At 45.6% G+C, this 7,426-nt stretch overlaps 1 pseudogene; it reads right to left on the minus strand.

Annotated features, from left to right (window-relative positions):
* Nucleotides 1-4,485: 4,485 nt before the first annotated feature.
* On the minus strand, nucleotides 4,486-6,845 carry LOC104561118 (olfactory receptor 10A7-like; annotated as a pseudogene).
* Between the last annotated feature and the right edge of the window lie 581 nt (nucleotides 6,846-7,426).

Consider the following 7,426-nt stretch of genomic DNA (forward strand, 5'->3'; position numbering starts at 1 on the left):
GCTCATGCCTGGGAGTTCTTTTGGATGCACTGCATTGCATTTCCTTCAGGCTGACATTCTACCAGAGTGAGCCTGACCCATGAAGGCAACAAGCTGCCATTTACAGAGCACAGAGCAACACATTCATAATAGATATTATGAAAACCCACACAAATAGACCTGTGTGAGACACTGTCCCACTCCCCAACACTCCCTGCATGGCCTGGCCTGTTCCTATGTCCTCAGCATATGGGTCAGGTCTGGCTGTGCTGTCTCCTTTTCTCACTTGTGCTGTTGAGCTGATTCCAGTGGCTCAAGTGTCATTCAGCAAGAGCTGGAGCTGAGCATGTGAGACTTCTTTCCATAGACTCCTTTCCCTCATCCCACACCTCACCAGTCATACCAGTATCCTGGAACAAAGTGAGATCCTGTGGGAAGGGTTGGAAGAACAGCCTCCAGACCTTGGGAGAAAGATCAGAGGGTGCTTTCCTTGTCTGCAGCAAAGTTTCCCATAACCCTTAGAAGACCTAAGGACTTGTGACCCCTCTGTTTTGGGGCTTTGATGATCTGATTTTTAGAATTGAACCCGTTGATTGTTTTCAGAAGTTCCAACTTTGTTTGCTCTGGGATTTTGTATTTGGGTTTATTTTGTTACTGGTCATAAACTCACCTGTAAGTGTTGTTGTATCTGAGATGACCGAGAATGAAAGACTATGAGGGGTAGGTGTCTCTAAGATACAGAATAGACCTGTTAATTGGACTGGCACTTGCATATTAGGTTTTTTTTTTCCCCTGGCACCTCAGTACATTCAGGCTTCTTCCAGTAAGCTGACAAAGACAGCACTGAAATCTGTCCTGTTGAGATTATTAGCATTGCTGGTGGTGTATGAGTGGGTGCAGCTGACTCTATGTTGTGGCAAATTGATGTGTGAGAGGCTGGAAAGAGGCATAACTCAGGCAAAGGCTAAAACATTAATCATGAATATTTTAGAAGATAAGGAAGAAGAAAAGGATTTGCCTGGAATAATGACTCCAATTATAAAATGTAGAGGCAAGAACACCACGGCCCACATGGGCTCACAGGAGTCATGAGCACTGAATACAGGAGTTAAAAGACAAATAGGCATATAGATCATTGCTTCTCACCACCTCTACACTGCAGCAAAGATTGGTTTAACAGAGAAAATCTCAATAAACAGAATAATTTGGCCTTCCCCATTAGATCAGAAATGCAGAAAGACGCTTGACTTTGTAACTTGCACATTTGTTTTACTCTCTTGACACTGATGACTTTCCTACTTGCTTTGTTCCAGCAGTTCACTGCCTGCTGTCCCTGCTCACAGAGCACAATCTCTTCACCTGGATGATGTGGGGCCAGCTCAGATCTACATCCCAGCAGTACTCTACAGGGAGCAGGTGTGTGGGCTCGTGGTACAGCAGATACTTGTTGAGGTGGCTCTCATCACATCACCTAGCTTCAATGCCATTTACTCTGTCCTCCAGGATGTCTTTAAAACAGGCTCTGTGTAGACCTCGGCCACACTTCCCCATAGAAGCTGTCTGTATAATAGAAGTCCCCTTCTCCCTGAGGGACAGCAGCTCCTGCCTCGGCGCGTGTCTCTGAAGATTGGGGGTTGGACTTGATGATCTCTAAAGGTCTCTTCCAACCCTACCATTCTATGATTCTATGATTTACTCTCACGACGTGTGCTGTACTGCTGGGAGCTGATGGTCCCCACCTGTGTGTCAATGGTCTCCACACCAACATGTGCAAACAGCTGGACATCAATGTCTATGGAGTAGAGATAGCTGACCTCATACTGGAATCGGCTTTGGATATCCACCTTGCTCTCTACTTCGTGCATGCAGGTGGATATGTCAGCAGGTGTCAAACTGATCAAGCCTGTGTGCAGGAGGAGACCAGAATCTGGAAAGACTTGAGCTGGAGATTGGATAAATCTGCTCTGTTCCCTAGGTCTGGGCCTTGAGTATGGACAGAGCTATGGTCTGCTCTAGGCTTTGAGGAGCTCACAGGCATGTGCATCCCTGTGGAACAACAGAATGAGGGGATATGTTTATCCACTTGTGAACTACAGCTCTGATGAGCAGGAAAGAAGAGTAACATCAGCCAGCCTGAGTTGTTTATGCTGGTCCTGTTCATGTAAAAGCTCTGCTCTGTCTGGGCCAGTCTTGGTGACCATGTGTGCTTGCATCTTTCATATCTGTGTTCAGTTTAACCACAGGCTGAAGACAGAAATTCTTGAGCCTTAACCAACAGGATTCATCTTGCTTTAACAAGATTAATTACACAGGCCTATGTTTTACACTAAAGGGACCATGTCAAGTCTCAGTAAACATACTTTGGCAGAAGGCAGCTGTGTTATATTGTGTTTGACATGGAGAAGCTATTCCTCACACAGACTATAAGATGGCAAAAGAGGCCAAGAGAGAAATCTTGTAGGCTATTGCCTTGCAAGATGCTCTTAGGCCTTTGTTTCACTGATTCAGTTACAAGAGTCCGCTCAGTCAAAGGACTGTGTTTCTGAATTGCTTTACACAGACTCTATTTGGAAGCAGTTCATGCAGTCCAGAGGGCTTGGAGATCACTATATGCAGAGGGATAATTTCTGACCTCTGTAAAGGAAGAGATATTTTGCATCTGAATACCTTCAAAACAGTCCCTCTGTTAACAGTGGGAAGGTGTGTACTAGATGTGTATGAGTTTGTGCATAATGTGGAATGTCAGAAAAGAGCATCAGTAGAGCGAGAGAGCCAGGTGATGATTTCAGCTGAGAAGCATCTTCCTGAATATAACTAGAGACTGCCCAGAACAGAACAAATAACAAAGAGTAATCATAGAATCACAGAATCACAGAATGGCGAGGGCTGGAAGGGACTTTTAGAGATCAGCCAGTCCAAACCTCCTGCAGAAGCAGGTCATACCTAGATCAGGTCACATAGGAACATGATCTCCAAGGAAGGAGACTCCACAACCCCTCTGGGCAGCCTGGGCCAGGGCTCCCTCACCTCACAGTGAAAGAGTTTTTTCTCATGTTTAAATAGAACATTTGTGTTCCAGCCTCATCCCATCATCCCTTGTCCTGTTGCTCGCTACTATAGAAAAAAGGGATGTCCCAACCTCCTGACACCCACCAGTGAGATATTTGTCAATATTAATGAGCTCCCCCCTCAGTCTCCTCCAGACTGAACAGCCCCAGGTCCCGCAGCCTTTCCTCACAAGGAAGATGCTCCAGTGCCCTGAGCATCTTGCTGGCCCTGCACTGGCCTCTCTGCAGCAGTTCCCTGTCCCTCTGCAGCTGGGGAGCCCACAACTGGACACAGGACTCCAGATGAGGCCTCACCAGGGCAGAGTAGAGAGCAAGAAGAACCTCCCTCACCCTGCTGGCCACACTCTTGATGCATCCCAGGATGCCATTGGCTTCCTGGCCACAAGGGCACGTTGCTGGCTCATATTTAGTTTATTATCAATCAGCACTCCCAGGTCTGTCTCTGCAGAGCTGCTCTCCAGCAGTTCAACCCCCAGCCTGTACTGGTGCAGAAGGTTATTCCTTCCCAGATGTAGGACTCTGCCCTTGTCCTTGTTGAACTTCATGAGGCTCCTCTCTGTCCAACTCTCAAGCCGGTCGAGATCCCACTGAATGGTAGCACAGCCTCTGGTTCATCAGCCAGTGCTCCCAGTTTGGTGCCAGCAGGGAACTTGCTGAGGGTCCCTCTGTCCCCTTGTCCAGGTCATTGATGAAGATGTTGAACCAGACTGGCCCCAGAACCCATCCCTGTGGAACTCCACTGGCCACAGGCCTCCAACTCGACTCTGTGCCATTGATCCCCACCCTCTGGGCTCTGTCATTCAGCAGCTCTCCATCCACCTCACCTCCACTCATCCAGCCACACTGCCTGAGCTTTCTGATGAGGTTGTTGTGGGAGACAGTGTCCAAAGCCTTGCTGAAGTCAAGGTAGATGACATCCGCTGCTCTCCCCTCATCTAGCCAGCTGGTTATGCTCTCATAGAAGGCATCAGGTTGGTCAGACAGGATTTCCCCTTGGTGAATCCACGCTGACTCCCCCTGATAACCATCTTATCCTTCACATGTCCAGTGATGACATTCAGGATGAGTTGTTCTATCACTTTTCCAGTGATGGAGGTGAGCCTGACCGGCCTGGGGTTTCCTGGGTCATTCTTCCTGCCCTTTTGGAAGCCTGGCGTGACATTGGCCTTTCTCCGGTCCTCAGGCACCTCGCCTGTCCTCCATGATTGTTCAAAAATGATGGAGAGAGGCATAGATATGATAGAGATAAAAACGATAGAGAGTGACATAACATAGGCTGATCTTCCCTGATCAGCCTATTCCTCATTGGATGCTGGTACCTCAACCCAGAGCACAGCCTGGACGTTGGTGTCCTTGATACTGGCCTGGAAAGAATAAATGGCCATGTGGGAGCCAAGGCAAAGACACAGAGGACATCTGTGGAGACTTAACTCTTGTTCTAGTAGATGAGTTCAGAGACCATGTCATCCACATAATCCTGGATAGCAACATCCACCACGGCACTACACAGAGGCACTGTGTACAGGAGTGTGTGGAGCCACTTCCCCAGTAAAAAGGATCCTGTTGCGAGAGATGCTTTTCCATCTGTGCACACAAATGTGACAAGGAGGTAGTTGGGGCTGCTTCACATATGTGGCTGTTCCCACCCTGCAAACCAAGACTAGGTGGCCAGCAGTACTGAGAGTCCAGTGTGAGACTGAATTGGAAATGTGTCTGCTCCTCTGTCCTCCTGCTTCCCTTTTCCCCATAACTCTGTTCCCATCCATTTCCTGCAGACCTCTGCACCAGCCCAGATACTTCCCCATGGCTGCGTATTCCCCTCCTTTCTTTGTGCCCCTTTGAGAGCATCCTCCTTCTCCCAAATAGCAGGGAATGCTTGGAAGAGAAGGTTTGGAGAGGTGGGTCCAAAGCCTTTTCCTTCCACATGCAGTGTGTGGGAAGACATTGTCCAACTATGTTTCTAGCCTCACATCTCACACTGGGCTCCATCAAAACTCCACCTAACTTTTCCTTCTGCTCAGCATTTTCAAGGCAGCTTGCTGGATTTTGCCAAGGTACACAGTAACAGGGAGGCAGCAGCACACTCCTCAAGGGGCTCATTAAAATGCTGACAGCCATAATGAGCTCTGTGTGTGGTTTTCTGCCACTTCCTATAGAGTTGTAAGTGTTGTGTAGCTAATTAAGAAGCTCTCAGGTGTGTTTCAATGAATGCATACAGCATAATTGCAGTTTGGCATTTGTTTTAGTTACGTATGACAAGAAGAATAAAAATGAAGACACTCTGAAGGGAAATTAGTCTGCCTTATGCCCTGGTGGGAATGAGGCAGAGAGAAGAAAAGTTTTGTGATCAAGCAACAAGTGGCCACAACTTTGACTCAATCCCAGAACACGAGACATTATTACTGTCTATTCTCTTGTCCCTGCAACCCACAGCAGTGTCAAAGGCTTTATGTGCACAGCCTTTGTGTGCTCTAATTAGCACTGTCTTTACTGCTCTAGTGACTATGCACAGACAGGGAGGGATATTCATTGCCATTGCTAAAGGATTTCAAGGCCTTTTTTAATGAAAGAAAGAAGAAATCTTATTTAAAAATGGAGGATTTCATGTGGTAAAAATATTATAAAGGAAATAACCGAGAAATCTTTTTGTGTTTTAAAACCTGGAAAATGTGGACATTTATGAAGAGTGTGAATAAATGAATGCATGCTGGATTTATGCATAGGCAGACACAGTGTTGCCAGACTTGGAATATTTATCCAGCTGCCTTTTAATTTTAGACAATAGTAATGGTGTTTAAAGATTGTAGGCAAATTCTGAAACTGCAACTGGAAAAAGGATAATGTTGCGAGTCTTTCTATTAACATCTTTCTGCCAAAAGCTCTCTCTAATGCTTCCCTTACATCACTGTTCCTGAGGCTGTAGATGATGGGATTGAGCGTTGGTGTAATGACTGTGTAGGAAAGAGACAAAAGCTTTTTGTTATTTGGTGAGAGGCTTGACTGGGGATATAAATGAATTAAACAAGCTGTAGGGTAAAAGAGGGTAATGACCATAAGTAGAGAACATCTGTCGCCTGGTTTCAGCCATGGGCATCTGCACTATGGTATAGATGACACAGATGTAGGAGATGATGATTAGGATAAATGGCAGCACCATGACAAGCAGAGTGGTAAAGAACACCAGAAGCTCAAATATGCAGGTATCTGAGCACACCAATTTCAGTCCAGGTGAGATGTCACAGAAGAAGCGGTTTACTTTGACTTGCAGAAAGGCATGCTGAATAGCCACCCATTGAACACAACTGCTACAGGGAACCCAGAGAGCCAAGCTACTGCTGGCATTTGCCTGCATGTCTTTCTGGTCATGGTGACAGTGCAATATAATGAGTGGCATATTGCTACATATATGTCACAAGCCATGAAACACTCAGATGCCAACAGGAAATACTCAGACGTGATAAACAGTATCATCAAGTTCAACCGTGAAGAACAAGCTAACAAAGAGGAGATCTTCCTTTCTGACAACAAATCTATCAGAATTTTTAGAAGAATATCTAAGCTATAGCAGATATCAATCAAAGACAAATTCTTAAGAAAGTAGCATATGGGTGTATGAAGCACAGCGTCAACGGTTGTAATGAAGAGAATGAGAATGTTTCTCATCATAGTGACTGTGAAGACCAAGAGAACTACCACAAAAAGTAAGAGCTGGACTTGTGCAAGATGAGTGAAACCCAGCAGGATGAAGTGAGTTACACTTGTAATGTTTTCTAAACTCAGATCTTCCTCTTTCTCCATCTGAGGGAAAACGTCGAGCTTTAATCCCTAAGATGGGCTTTTTTAAGCCACTCAAACAGACTTAAAGAAATAACCAGTATTTTTCAGTTTGAAGGTCTAGATACTCATCTACAACACGGCACATAAACATGTTCAGAAGCAAACTCCCTGATGCCCTTGCATATTTAAACCACTCACACAATCACTCAGAGATGCACTTACATGAACACACATGCAATCACACAGAAATACAAGTGTGTTTATGCATCTGGATGCAGAATCCCCAACTCTCCCTTCCAGCCCCCTCATGCTTATAACTACAGGTACAACACCACACTCACTCTCAAGAGTTGTAGAAGCAAATACATAACCCCTTTATGTTCGTATCTATAGGAACAACCAAAGCTGTATTATTGCTCCACATGGGTAATAGCTTTCTGTTTCAGTAGCCCTAATGAAGGCAGCTCAGTTGCAATCTACACAGGACACCAAAAGAAAAACCTCTACGTCATCTTCCACTTTACTTTTAGCCCAAAACAATTGTCTTTCATTATTCTTCAGCTGCCAGTGCTGAACAATGTTTTTCAGACTAAGTTCTGAAT

Source organism: Colius striatus, chromosome Z (assembly GCF_028858725.1).
Source record: "Colius striatus isolate bColStr4 chromosome Z, bColStr4.1.hap1, whole genome shotgun sequence".
NCBI classification, from domain to species: Eukaryota; Metazoa; Chordata; class Aves; order Coliiformes; family Coliidae; genus Colius; species Colius striatus.